We start from the raw sequence: 16,190 nt of genomic DNA, 5'->3' as shown, positions 1-16,190 counted from the left end.
GTACACAGTGTATTCATTAATTTTCATTTTCATGTAGTAAAGGCTCTATGCCTTCATAAAGGATGTACTTTTTCTTTGTTTAAGGGTATTTGGGCAGTTTATTCTTTATTATATTCTCAAGTAAACAATACATACAAGTACAGTACAGTATTTTCTGAGGAAACACTCGTGCTTATTTTTTTTAACCCCATTCCCGATAACCCGGCATTTTCACAAACTCGGCCACCCTTCGGTCCACATTAGGCCGAGTTTTCGAGGTTCTACTGTAAAACATTTGTCACTTAATGCAGCAAATTTGTGTCTCACTTTAATTTTTTCGTGTCCGTATAAATTTGAAACACACCTTACTCATGTAAAACGTTATATTAAGAACTGCGCGACTTGTCAAAAATATAATTTGCTCCGGCGCCGCGCGCCCTTTCAAGAAATAGAAACTGCAGACTATCCGTTCCAAAAGTTTGCTATAGATATTATTGATCCTCTCCATATTACTCCGAGAGGCTACAGGTACTGTACGTTTTTACTATAATTGATGTATAATAGCTTTCCCCCATACAGTGGCGTAGCATAGTGGGGGCGGCACTTTCTAGGGGGCGACAAAATTATCTTTTAAGGGGCGGATAAATTTCACAATAAATAATATTATCTTGTAAAAATTTGAACCATTCTAATCTAAATTTGCGTCGCGCCTACATTAGTGCCATCTTCCAAACAGTCCTGGAATCGACTCACCGCCCGTGTGAACTAATAATTTCGTCCGACGATATCCTGCGCAACCTGTTGACCTTTTTTTTTTTGCTTGTACGATTCGTTCGTATTCATGTACACCTCCAATATCCAATAGAGCTGTTTTAAACAGGCCGCTGCACTAGCACGGAATTTTTCATTGCTTGTTCTGTGACAAAACTGAATTTTAGTCCTTTAAATTGAGTTACCTAAATAAGGAGGACGAAATTTTCCTCCGCCTCGGGCGGCTGACACCCACGTTACGCCACTGCCCCCATAGAAGTCTCTGTCCGTTGCCTCTGCGGCTCTGACTAATCGCGATAATGGGTCGGCTATATTGGTGATGCCTTTTTCGTATATTATCCTATACGAATAGGATTGTAAGCAGAGGATCCATCTTTTGATGGGCGAATTCGGCTTTGATTTTGGTATGAACAGATATTTAAGAGGTGTATGATCCGTCACCAAGTCGAATTGTATTCCACAATCATTTGTGGAAACGTTCACAAGCGAAAAATCCTAGAACTTTCTTGTCCGTTTGAGAATATCGTTTTTCGCACCTTGTAAGACTTTTATTAGCGTATCAGGTAACCTGCTTCTTGAGTATTTCTGCGTTAGCACCGCACCTAATGCGTTTAGTCCTGAATCTGCAATTACTCTTGTCGGAACATCCTTCTTATAAATACAGTATACTGTTAAAAATTGTGAAATTTTGAACGGAAGATTTCTAAAACCGTGTTACGGCAACACCGAAAGGTGTGTTATAAGGGAATATACCTAAACTCCAAACCATGTTAGAGCGAAACCATGATGTGAAAGTACCGTGTTGTACAAGGGATAGCTGTGCAGTAATACCTCGACTTACGCTACCCCGACTTACGCGAACCCGGAGTTACGCGATTTTCAAATCTCGTCGATTCGTCTTTTGTTTGAACGCCATGCAACTCTCGATTACTCACCCCCCACACTATTGTTTAGCTTACATGTTCGGACGTGCCGCGCGGAATCGACGTATAGCTACAATTTATTTTGTGTTATTTATTTCTGTGTTTGTTTTATCTACGGATACTCGAGAGATTTCTTGTAACCGTGAACGAATCAAAAGGCGAAATAAGGTTAACGAGAACATTTATTAGCTTACATACATCAGATTTGGATTTTACACAAATTGCGAAAAAATACCCCGACTTACGCGGTTATCGCTCGGTCCCACCTATCGCGTAAGTTCGGGGTATTACTGTAGTGTATTAATTTTCTACCCGTTCGATTTATCCTCCCTCTACTGTATTCTGTTACGCTATATAATATTGCCGGAGATGGCCGATGCCTTAAAATGTCGGCTTACGGCTCCGAGGAACTCGAGATCAAATTCGGGCCAATCAAAAAACACAGGAAAGTGTTGTAAAAACAAAACCGACGGTCCGTTTCGAATACATTGGGCCAAGTCCCTCTCCCCTCGGCATTCCCTCTGTGGACATGGCCGAACCCAAATTGATACGGTATAGTGGATAGCCCATGGATTTATAATATCTAACTGGAGAGACAGCGCTATGTCGCTACTTGTGGCGCACACCAAGCCGGTTGTGGCTTCGCCATAGAACAACTTGCCATATTGCCAGCGTAAAATGTTTGTTTCCTTTTTGAACTCTACGTTCGAAAAAATAAGGCAAAGATAAAGAATGACGTTAAAACAATAAAGAAAACATTAGGTTAGGTTTATTTATCGTAGGCAGTATAGTGTATGTAGCTCACTGCCTACATACATTACATTTTAACGTACACGGTATAACGTAGCTAGTCTTTATTCAAACACATCTTTACACACCGTGACCTTACCGACCTGAGACTCTAGTCTGCTGTGGGAGAGTTGTCGAACAACATTTGGTGACGTCACGGTCGACTCAACTCACTGTCCTAAGTGAAGTCGAACATCGACTAGTTTACGTATCTGCTGGTTGACGGAGACAGTTATGACTTTATAAAGTTGCCGGTTCCGGGCTAAACAACTTCCACATTCATTAAGCCAAGCACGATACAAACGGAAGCAGTTGAGAGTGGAGTTGTTTAGTAATATGGCGGAGAAGCTAGTAACGGCCAGACGGTTCGAACTAACGATTAATTTTTTAGCCGAACGCAAAAATTTGATATCTCATTTACGGCAAAAGATAGATAAAAATATCCACAAGTTTCCAGAGAAAATTCGTGTATTTTTCTGTACTCCACCATTACGATATTGCAATAACTATGGAACTGGAAAACTACAGAATCAAGAATATAATTGATTTTGACTAATAGACATCCGTGCTATACGAAACAAAGTACTAATGCAAAACATAAGATTTGGTACCAGAAATTAGAAAAGTATACAATTCTTTCTCGTTACTAAAAAAATATGTTTATAAAACTCGTATTATATTATGCGTTAATGTTAACTATACTTAAACTACAAAACTACTATACAGTACTTATACTACTGGCACGGTTTCAAAAATACCGGAATAGAAATCCGTTCATAACGCCCTTGTTGTTAGCAATTTTAAGGGTTTTTATATTTTAAATTATAAAGAGAGTATTTTCAATTGATTTTACACAAGTTGAAAACTTTTCTAACGCAAAGAAAAAACCGTGGAGAAATATCTTTTAAAACTGATAACAATTTAAAGTAAAATTAACAAAGCTTGATTTCTATTATTTATTTATTTATTTTTGTTTCTAGAAAATAATTGCCAAAATTGGCTTCTGTAATTTTATTAATATTCCGCTGTTGTTATCTATTAGGAAATATTTTTATCGCCGTTTAATTCATAAAGTAGTCAAAAATATTAAGTCTCTCATAGAATTACCGGTAAGTATAATTCAAAATTTTCGGATGTTTGCATAGTTTTTTCTACAAAGTTGTATTAGAATCTATACTCTATATAAATTAGAATGTAATCTAATTTATTTTCATTAATCAGTACTAAAAATCATGGAATAATGACATGAGAGAATGCAACCTTCGGAATACCCTATCTGCAAGTAATCATTCTGTACGGACTTGTGTGTCTAATGATAGCAAAGTTATTTATGTAGCTGGTTGTATGTGCACGGCTGGTTATTCTTTCTCTTCTTAAATTTTCATCACATGGAAATGAATGTAATTGCAACAATTGAATACATGGGCAATCTTCATGCATCCTGTTTTTGTGTACATCGCATACAGCTCTAAACCACTTATAAAGAACTCTGGCTATTATGGCAACCAGACAATTGGTCTACCCGACAAATATCTACCCGAATTTGTTTTATAAGACATGACGCAAATAAAAATTTAAAACTTGCAGACCTACACTAATAAGTAGCAGTATGTTAATGGCTGCAACGACAGGAATTCTGCTCTCGTGTGGCAGAATTCAAAAACACGTTCTGGAAATTTGTGCAAAAATTGAGCAAAAATATTACTGATGGAAGTCGAAAAAAGGCAACTTTGTTACATCTGGGCTACTTAGATTTGCAAGCTATATTCTACGCCATTCCCGACATCGACATGGTGAAACAAGGCAAAGACCGCTTTGACAAACTACTTCAAAACAAGTTATATGAATGTCATGTCTTCTGAACTCTGTCTCAAAAAGATGAAACGATTAAACAGTTTATTCTGAGATTGATGCAGAAAGCATGGTGTTGTGGATCCGCTTTAGTAGAAGAGGAAATTAAAGCCCAAGTTCTGGAAAAATTCCATCCACAGAGGTAAAAAAGCGAATTCTCGAAAGAGAAGATACAACGCTACAAGAAGTTAGTGAAATAGCACAAACGTTTGAGGCTACGTCGACTCAAATGAGGAGTTTGGAAATCGAATGGGTCGAGAATATTGCGGAAAGGAAGCCGTGTTAAGAAAGGGAGAACATACCGAGGACCAGAAAACAAATCTGCCATTGTTGTGGCTACGCAGGACACACAAAAACTGATACGAAGTGTCTCGCCAGAGGAAAAACACGTAAACTATGCAAAAATTTTGCTATAATATGCCGGACAAAGAACAAAGGAGGTGCCCCGCTTGGTAAGAAGCATAGCACAGCGTCGGTGAGAAATCTAGGCGACTCAGGATGCAACACTTTAGTCTAAATGACATGGCTTAGGAGCAGAGATCGAAGTCATCGTAGCCTTTAAACTTATTAATCGACTCAAACATGAAACTTTCCCATATGGACAGAGAATTACTTGGCAAATTCGACTATAATGTTAAAGAGAGCAAGAAGGAGACGCGAGCAAATTTCGTTGTTGTGAGAGATCAAGTTTGAGGACTTTTGGACTAACAAACAGCAATCGAGTTAGTTATTTTTAAAATCGGTCCATAATTACGGGTCAATACTGTGCAACTCGGAAAGAACTTAATGGTAGGAATTGGGAAACTAAAAGATTTTAAACTCAATCTCCCAATTGACCCCACTTTCCCCCTGGTGGCCCAACCGCTACGGAAAGTCCCATCTAAAATTCGTGATCAAATATAGGAACAAATTTAATCGTTTATCCGCCAAGATATCATCGAAAGGATTGCGGGGGCAACCTCCTGGATGTCCCCACAGTAGTTCTTGTAGTGAAGGATTCGGGCAAGTTTAGGTTAGGCGTCGATTTGCGCAGGGCGAACGAGGCTATTGTAATGGAACGGTTACCGCTTTTGATACTTGAAGAAGTTTTAGACAAAAGGAAAGCAAATGGTTTAGTACGCGTGGCATATCACCAAATCGAACTGCAGGAAGGCTCCAGAGAAATCACAACCTTTGGGACAGGGTCGGGTCTCTATAGATTACAAACTGCTTATGTTTGGTTGAATTGTACACCAGAAATGTTTCGACGCATTTTCGGATCGATTCTAGAAGATTATGGAGGGGCAGAGAATTTCTTGGACGACAGCATAGTACACGGTAGGACAATTGAAAAACACGATAGGATAGGAGGTTAGAGAAAGTCTATTGACATTGGAAGACAAAGGACTAACTGTAAATGAGGAAAATGAAAGAAGTTGAATTTATGGGATTTAAAGTTATGGGACGAGGCTACCTTTCACTCAAATCAAAACCGAAGCGGTACAAAATTTTAGGAGACCAGAGACACCAGACAAAATAAGAGATTTTTTAGGTTTGATAAATTTCTGCGCATCATTTATCCCAGATAAGCGAAGCACTTCGTATGCACGCGTATTTCGGAACATTTCAAATGGATTAAAGAATAAGAGTAATTTGTAATAAAGCAAGTAATGGGGAAATCGGAAACGCTAGGTACCTGTACTTCGTTATCCGATATTTTTTTTATTCAAGTAAGCACAAGTGTCGTCTAAAATTTGCTCATGGATTTTACAATATTGAAATTTTCAAATTATTTTGTTCTTTTCGTCAGGTTTATTTTAACGAAAACTGATAAGACGAGGAAGAAAAAATTGCACTAACGTTCCTATCAACCAGGGGCGTGCCGTGACATTTGACGATAGGGAAGCTGTGTTTCTGTAAGAAGCCGACATCCAGGGGCAATCAGTCAATTGCGCGTCAGCGATGATCTAGGGTCCATTCGTATCGTTTATTCGATAAGCCAGTAAAAACCGTAGATTTCTCTAAATGCATTTTTAATATCACAATTACATTCCGAATTGCTAGCTACGATATAAGGGCTACAATTAAAATAAAATAATAAAAACGTACTTGGTGAAATAAAATATGTGGTGGATGTACTGGTACAGTACATACAAAATATTCTTCAATTATGTGAATATACTTTTAAAGAAAATTATAATTAAATATAGCTTTGTAAAGAAACGTACATAAAAATATAAAATATTCTTTACTTTTTAAATCTTAAAACAATGCACTTAGTCAAATAGCTCCCTACGAGTGGCTAATGGATGGAATCGAAGACGGTTGCAGAGCGTGCATACACGCGGACTGCCAAATCCCCAGGGTGCCGATACCGGTCAATGTCAAATACCTCTTTTGTCGCATCACTAGTATATCTCAAAGGACGCGACAGGGCTGTTGTAGATTTTAAACGTTTCTCACCATAGCTGTAAAAATCTAAATATGTTAAACTTAATAGATTGTCCGTCTTTTGTTTTCTAACTAATTCGTTTTAGGACCAGGTGTTGTCCACGGAAATTTCCAAAATTTACAACTTTTCGGTCACTCTCGTCGAACTGGAAAAATTTCTGTCTTTATTACATCTAATACAGTATTTCGAAGAAATCAGTCCCCACTGTACTCGGCTAGAGATTGGTTCGGTTAGGCTTTTGTTTAAGTAAAATTTCGGCTCTTTCATCAGGGTTTTGTTTATGTCCCCAATTCCCTAATCGCTTAATTATTTAACTGCTTCTTAAGTAGAAATAAGTCGAAACAAGTTACTTTGTACTGGAATATTTGTAGTCTCGGGAAAAAAGTGGAAAGACAAATTCTTACGACAAACGGATACATAAATCGTAAATTTAAGGAAAATAAATTCTAGAGCTTTTTCTGTACCTGGTGCATCTCTCTCATTCATTAAATTTAGTTGTAAATGATGCTGTCAAAGTAACAGTTAATTTTTAAACATTATACAAGAATTGTACACGCTTTTTTCTACACCCCCTTAATTAAAGATGGGATATACGAAATCGTAATATCACCGGTTTAACATTGAAATCCGTAAGTAATATAAGATGGGAGAGCGGAATAAAAATATCAAATATTTTAATGGATTTTTTAAACTCTTGTCAACTATACAGAACTATCGTAAAAACGTACCAGTAAATCCTTATCGGTTGGGTTAAGTTATAAATCTACTCGTTATTCACGTAATCGGCCAAGTATCTAGCGGGCGGGCGGCTAACAGCTCAGAACCGGTCCCGGATAGAATTGGAAGCGTTATATGTGTAGCATCAATTCAAGGTCGTAGGCTTCCACCGGCTAAACCGGGTGAGGTTGGTGCTCTGTAAAGCGCGTGCGCAAATCTGATTTTTTGGAATCTGACAATACAGAGATTCCACTCCGCCACTAATATTCGAATATACAATAGCAATCTTATTTTTTTTTCACGTATAGTATAGAAATTTGTAATAAGATACATAATGCGGTTATAATAAAATATTGTGCGATTATTTTCATATAATTAAAATTAATATGTATTTATTTTTTTTATAAAATACAAGGGAAGTGGCGCTTCCACCGCTTCTAATGACGGCACGCCACTGCTATCAACCATGTGTCGTTGTCGTTGCAGCCCTTAAGACTGTCACTGTGTTTTGGTATTTAGTAGAGTTTATTTAAACATTTTTAGATAGGTTAAAAAGTTTTTTTAACCGTAGGTATTACCTACGAATGATTACTTCATTCGTAAAAATGACGAGCGAAATATCTCAAACAATTCGGTATTTGAACACAAATTCTTGAAAAAATCTGAACTGAATAAACGCTACTCGCTAGAACAAATTTTCGATTAATAACATATTTTCATTTCGTCATTGATAAAAATAAAAAATATGAAGATGCCGAAATTTTTGTTTAAGATCGATAAAAAAAGCTGACAAGTGAGATGACGATATTTTGTACTTTAAGTATAGTTAACATTAACGCGTAATATAGTACGTTTAATTGTGATTATTAATTAATTATCGATAATAAACATATTTCTTTAGTAACGAGAAAGAATTGTATACTTTTCTAATTTCTGGTACCAAATCTTATGTTTTGCATTAGTACTTTGTTTCGTATAGCATGGATTGGCATAACTTCGGCACTTTTTCGAAATGTAACTACCGTGTTATACAAGAGATACCTGCATTTGCGGTTTTTAAAAATTATTTTTTAATTCTTTCCAAATGGGGGAATTAAATCCCATTCGTGCTAAGAAGGTCACGAAAACGGGATTAAATCTCATTTTCACGGAAAAACCAATGACGTAATATACAATTATACAGTATCTAAATAAAAAAAAAATCAATGGCTGAATGGTTAAGATGGCAGCCTACCGCTCCGAGGGACTCGGAATCGAATCTGAATTTCTCAGACGAATCGAAAAATTTCCATGAATTTTTCAGGTGATGGCTCGTCTGGACATGTGAGGGACGGGACCCTACATAACCAGACGGGTTATTACCCGATATTGTGGGCCCGACCGAACTCGTAATGGGCTGGCTAAGAAAGGTTCTCTTAGCGCCCACGGGGCGGAAAGTTTGTTAAGTTATGGCAACGCAACACTTGGGCGATCTGCCTAGGAGATGCCTTCCGGGAGGGCTTTTTAAGAGAAACTGGCCCCTATTTAGGCGTTACAGACGTGAAAAAAATCCGGAAAATTCTACGTGGCCAGCCCGTCCGAGCGAGACGTTAACCCACGACCGCTTGGCCACTGGTGGGTACTCGGAACGAAAAGAGTTTTAAAAAAATGTTCAAAGTCGTGAAAAATATTCGTAACATTGAAGTTAATATTAATTATCAACGTAAAACAAGAAAATAATAAATCCTTGATAAAAGTGATCGAGTTTTAAAAATAAAATATATTTTCTATCGAACAGCTAACCGAAATTTGCCGTACGATGATGTCATTATATAGCTTTCTTCCGTTAGAGGACGGTAGTAGCATTCCAAATGAAACCCAGTTGAGATTGAAGTGATACCAAAGCAATCAGAAATTTGAGCAGGATTTATCAACGTAATTATAACTTATAAAGCGGAGGCAAGTACCTGTTTATATATACGTGACATTTGCAAAAGATACGCGACCGAGTATGTCGATATTTGATATATTGTTTTTAATATGTCTAATTGATATTTTTGTCTACAAATGATTGGCTTGTTTACATGTCAGACCTTCATCAATTGCTGTATTTCTAATAAGTTTAGTCAAACGAGTCGTTTGCGAGTTATTTTTGGTAATTATAGTTTCTCGATAGATGCCTTATGGGTATTTATATATTTTGGTTGTTGAAATTAAAATTATATATTTATTAGTTTTCTGGTGTAAATTAAAAATGGAAATGGATTATGGGGATTAACGTTTCGATGAATGAAAGGAAGAGTTGAGTTATGACAGAGATTGTTAAGAATATTATAGGATCTTATGATCTGTGTGCAAGAATTGTTCTAAAAAGAAATTTGTAAGATGTATATTTATTTTTTATTATAACAAAAACGATAGCATTTAATGTTATGACGATTGCTTTATAACGTAGGCATCCCTTCGTTGAAGCATTGTCATAATATGTGACTAACTTTTGATTTGGTGATAAATGGTAAGATTCGAGCTCTGAACAAGGTGTTTTGCACTCCTTGAGAATCATAGATTCCCCTATACGAGCAAAAAAGTCAAAGAAACCGTACTTGTACGAGTGATTCTTGGCAAGATATTCGCCTCCAAAAGTTGGTTTTTAATGTTTATTGGTTTGCTGCCTGTTCCCTGTGCTCCATGTTGTTGAGACTTGCCATCGCTCACCTCGACTGACGTTCCATATGTAGTCGTGCACTTTGGTGCTCACTATCATTGGCACCTTGACACCCGAGTGGAAGCGAGTCCCTATACCCCTTAAAACTATATAACAGGGGTGGCCAACCTGCGGCTCACGAGCCACATGCGGCTTTTTGAAGGATTATTTGTGGCTCTCGATAAATGTACCCAAGTTTCCTTTTCATTTTTGTGTTATTATATTTTAAAAAATTATTATCGTTCCATGTGTGTTTCAAAATGTCTTTTAAATTACTAACAATAAATATGAAAGACTAAGTGCAACGTTGTAACAAATTTCATTTCTGTCCAAGTTAAGTATGATATGACTCATCGAAAACTGCGTGAACGAACATAAACAGTGGCGTAATCGTCCGTTATCGACCGACTCCAGACCGATTTTGAATTTGTAAACTGTCATTGCAACAGAGAGTACAGACTGTGCTCTGGAGGAAACAATTTGTATCACTCTTGCTACGGATATAATTTGTAATCTGGAATTTTTTGCATACCTTTTTAATACATATTTAATTGCGGCTCGCGAAAAATTTCAAATTTTGAAAAATGGCTCGGACTATCAAGGAGCTTGGCCACCCTGGCTATGTAACATTGAGTACTCCACAAATGGTGAAGTGGGCTACTCAAAGCTGGCTTAGTCGTGTGGGTTAAATAGTTAAACATGGTAGTCTTAGTGGAGTGACGTGACTCGGTGTCTTGTGTGACCTGATTTTGGGGGACTGTATTTTGTCAAGGTTATTTGACTTTTTTGCTCCTATGGGTATGCTGTATGGCTCTGATAAGGTCCCAATTGTCTCATTCGGACTTTGAATTGAGCTGAAAAAATTATCAAAATATAATATTGTAAATTATTTTATTCGTTATTTTTTGAAAATTTATTTTCAAAGCATAATATGTTACAATTGTAATGGAGAAGTGTTAAGATTAATTGAAATCATGGTGTTTAAAAAATAATAAAAGAAAGTTTGCAAATTTGTAGTAAATAAAATCCTTATTAGTAAAATGATTTTACATTTTAATGATTGTAGATGATTGTTAGTGATAAAGACTGTATAATAATTATGTAATGAAGTTAATGATATGTGGATTTCTTGTATAATGTCTGTAATTTGTTCCTGAAAATTACATGTTCTGCAAGAAAACATTAACTAAGAACTTATTATTAATTTAAATGCAAAAAATTAAAATGTGTTAATTTAAATATTGACCCAGACCTTCCACCTAATTTTCTAAAAAGTAACTACAAAGTTGACCCCCCTATAACACTGTTGATTATTCCATTTTATATGAATTCCATGTTGTATGAGTCACTTAAATTTTACAAATACGTTCGCCGGGCTGTGAATGGCTCACGTATTTGTAAAATCTAAGTGACTTGTACAACATGGAATTCATATAAAATGGAATAATAAACAGTGTTATAGGGGGTTGACTGTAAAATGCCTACATATAAGTTAAACAAATGTAATCAGATATAAAGTGCTTAATACATTTTTTTTGTGATTACCAAACAGTTAATTTAGTTTAGTTGTTTAGAAATATAAGTTGTTAAATATAAAGCAACTGTTTGTTGCTTTATATTCTGTAATGTGTACAATAAACAATCTGCATGTTATACCACAAACATTATGTTTATGATATGACAGAGCAAATAATGCAAAGTTATAAAGAAATAGTTTTAAAAGTGCAAACAAAAATTGACAATAAAAAAGGAGTAAATTGTTAAACATTCTTAATGATGCCTCTGTCAAATCTGTGGAATTGACAGACTTTTGTTAGAAATGTCAAGAAAGTGTGTTTAGATTTTATGCTATAGGTAATGTTGGCATGATACAAATTCTATCTGTCTCTTCCAGCTAAATTTGAGATGCACCTTTCCTTTCTTGATTCTTGACCCACTTTTCAAAATGTCTACATGTAATTATAACATTCTAACCAATTCTATTTGGAATGTAATTTGAGACTTTTTCTTCATGTTACTTTGTTAGCATGATATATTGAATTTTTTGGATTTATATCTTAAAAATAATCAAAATTTCAATAATAAATTTTTTTATATAAATATTTGCTGAAAAGTTGTATTGAGAGAGATGTATATTATATGAAGTTTAAGAATGTTAAAGATAAAAAGACATTTGCTTAATGTTTCTCCAGTAGAAAGATAATTGAGGGATACAAGTATACAGACCAGTCTTTAGTATTGCTAGATATGTTTATTGTGTATCATTGAATACTGGAAATTGGGAGAAAATGTTTTATTGTCATAAATCTGTGCCCAGTCAAAAAATTACTATGCATTAAAACCTGTTAAATTGAAGTTTGTGGGATAAAATTCTGACTGAATTAGTTTCAAGTTAATGAGTTTAATGCCCAATTTCCTCAGATTTCCTGTCATCAAGCCATTTCTTGAGAATCTGTTGACAGAATGATTACAAATCTGAACATGGTTTATTGCACAACCTTGACAACATAATACGAGGGGGGACCCAAAAAAAAACTGGACTGAAAAAAAAACTGCGCTGTCATTCATAGACGTAGTAGAGAGTTCTCCTGTTACATGGGTTAGTAGAGACCTTCATGAAACAGCTGTGCAAACGGTGTCAGCTTGTAGGTTTACATTTGAGTGTAGTGTTGTGTTTCTCTTACTGTTATTTTGTTCCACCTGTGAAATTCTGGACATCCTTCAACATCTCAAAGCAATGAAAATGTTGAAAAAATCAGCCAAAAAAGTGTTAAGATGTCTGCAAGAGGATTTGCGAAGGAAATGCCCAGAACTGTGGCGATCAGGTGACTGATTTCTTAAAGTAAAGTAAAAGCTTTACTTTTAATAAGATATTCAAATACAGCTGAATATTTTGAAGGTGGAATTCTCACATATCATTATTCCACGATTTTATAGTACTAATTGATGAAAATTAATTAGACTACATTCTAATTTATATAGAATATAGATTCTAATAGAAGTTTGTAGAAGAAACTATGAAAAAATCCGAAAATTTTTAGATTTAATTCTTTGATAGACTTAATATTTTTGACTACTTTATGAATTGAATGGCAATATAAATATTTTGTGATAGATGATAACAGCAGAATATTAGTAAAATTACAGAAGCCAATTATTTTCTAGTAACAAAAATAAGAAATAAAAAATAGGATTCAGGTTCTGTCAATTTTACTTTAAATTTTCAGTTTTCTCCACGGTTTTTTCTTTGCGTTAGAAAAATTTTCAACTTGTGTAAAACCAATTGAAAATACTCTCTTTATAATTTAAAATACAGTATAAAAATCCTTAAAATTACTAACAACATGGGAATTATGAAAAAATTTCTATTAGTCAAAATCAATTATATTCTTGATTCTGTAGTTCTGCAGTTCTATAGTTCTTGGAGTATCTGATTGATGGCACTATAGTACAGGAAACAGGAAAATACATAAATTTTCTCTGGAAATTTGTGGATACAATGTCCCATTGACTCCTGGGGCCATATTCTGGTCACTGTCTTTGGTCTCGCGTCTCTCACAAGCCGGTCACTGATTGGCTAATCATTTGGCTTAGCCAATCAGCGACCGGTTTGTGAAAGACGAGAGACCAGAGACAGTGACCAGAATACGGCCCCTGCTTTCTTTTGTCTTCCTAGTTTATTGCCTGGGGACATTAAACTAGGAAGACAAAAGAAAGAGTGAAAAGATAAAAGAGAAAGGCAGAGAACATTCCAGAAATGTCTATAAATGATAATTACACTATATTTACATATAATACATGGCAGAGGACTGTGAAAACATAGTTAAATTGATTTGAAATAAATGTATTTGAAATATTTCTTGTGCAAAAATATTTAAAACTTCAGGCAAAACACACCTACACACAGGGAAAGTAAAACTACCAGAAAAATCTGACAGCACTGTGATAGATGGTGGAGTTTTTTCACTAGTGAAAAAGTTTGTCAGTACTGAACTTCTGAGCTATTCATGAAACTGTAAAAATAGCTGGAAATGATTTCATGTATAATGTTATTCATTCTGTTTTTCACATTCACCAGCAATTTGCTCTGTGTGAATTAAGATTAACAAGAAAATGTGCTGTATATATACTAGTAGGTAAGCCTGGTCTTGCCCAGGCAAAAAATAAGAAAAAACATTCAGATTAGCTAATTTTGTACTTCTAATCCTTCTATTGTATTATAGAATTTGGTGTATATAACTACAAAAATTATCTTATGCGTAGCCAATCTTGCCCGTTTTCACTGGGTGGAAGAATTAGGTCACTTCTCTTCCGAGGCTAATTAGAGAATTTATAGATGAGTTTTAAAGTGTTCAATTTTCTGCAAAAATGCAAAAAACTGCATCTAAAATAGTACAGTAGAAGTTGAGTTCTTCAGGGTAATCCTTAACCCCCCTCTCCCTCTCCCTATGGTGGTGAATTTTGAAAAATGCCGCCTTCGTGTACATTTTCATGACGTACCCTGTGTACCAGTTTTCAGCTTTCAACTCCTAAGCATTTGGGCTCTGCGCTTATTATTATTGTTGTCTTCATCATCATCATCAATCCATTTCAATTATATATATAGATATACAGTCAATCTCCCTATAACACAGTAGATACGTTCCACTTTATAAGAATTTCATGTTGTAGGAATCCTTAAATACATGAGCCACTCACAGCCCGGCACATGTGCAGTTTGCGGACTACGATATTACTTTTATTTTCAAACAAGACGTCAGCTCTCACCATTCAGCTGATTTCTTAGTTTATTTTGAATAAAATTCATGTTTGAAAATGTCTGTTCACAAAAATATGTCAATCCGAAAATCAATAGAAGTCCAAATGCATAAGTTTTTAATTGAATGTAAGTATCAGGAAAACTGTTCCAAGTATCAAAAACAACTTGATCTTGCAATTTAAGATTTTCTATCTCAGACCATTTATGCTGTGCAGCAAAAGTAGATTTCTGTCTCTCTAAATTTTCTAATTCATTTTTAAGATTTACAAATTTTGAACTCCCACATTTCCTTCATTTTTAAATCTGCTAGGTCTAGTCAAAAAACTGCTTGATCAATATCACTAAAAGGTGAAATATTCAAATCAGTAGAATTGATTTTGAGTGGTCTCAAAAAAATGATAGGTTGCCGTTTCCTTTCTAAACTCTTTAAATCTCTTACCAAATCCTGATTTCATATCAGGATTTGAATATCAGGATATCACTATTTGTGCGAAATATGTTAAATCTATTGAAATATGATCCTGTTGATAAATGTAGCAATGTGCCTTTCTCTAAGTCTGCAATAAACAAACAATTTTTGTTCAAAAGCAAGTACTTCTTCTAAAAGCAAAATAGCTGTATTTCCCTTCCCTTTCAGTTTCTTGTTTAGTGTAATTAAATGTGAGGTCATGTCCACCATAAAATAAAATTTTTGTAACAAATCACAATTATTGAGCTTAACATATTCAAGATTTTTTTTGCTTTAAAAATAATTTTATTTCTGTAATGCAAGCAGCAAATTGCATTAACACTGCTTCTCTGGAAAGCCACCTTACTTTATTGTGTAAAAGAAGATCAGAATATTGGCTGTTGACTTTGTTAAGAAGTTCACAAAATTGCTGATGATATAGTGGTCTTGCCATTATTTTGTTTGCAATTTGTACAACAAGATTCATAACCATTGTTATTTCCTTCAGAAAAGTTTATGAACAAATTTCTCTTGATGGATTATGCAGTGAAAAGAAAAAAACATCATGCAAAATTTGTTTTTTAAACATAGAAACAAAACCTTTCTTTTCACCTTTCATACTTGGTGCTCCATTGGTTGCAATTGGTACTATTTTATTAATATCAATATTTTTACTTTTCAAACAATTGGTAACAGCAGATTCTATATCCTCACCTCAAGTTTGTCCTGTAAGTGGCAGTATATCAAGTAACTCTTCCTGAGGTCTGTCAGAGTTAACATATCTATAAATAAGTATAACCCGTGAAATATCATTCGCATTACAAGATTCATTACAGGCA

The sequence above is a fragment of the Centruroides sculpturatus genome, unplaced genomic scaffold (assembly GCF_000671375.1).
Source record: "Centruroides sculpturatus isolate CEXI.00-Female unplaced genomic scaffold, Cexi_2.0 scaffold357, whole genome shotgun sequence".
Classification (NCBI taxonomy): Eukaryota; Metazoa; Arthropoda; class Arachnida; order Scorpiones; family Buthidae; genus Centruroides; species Centruroides sculpturatus.
Note: the sequence above shows the minus strand (reverse complement) of the source record.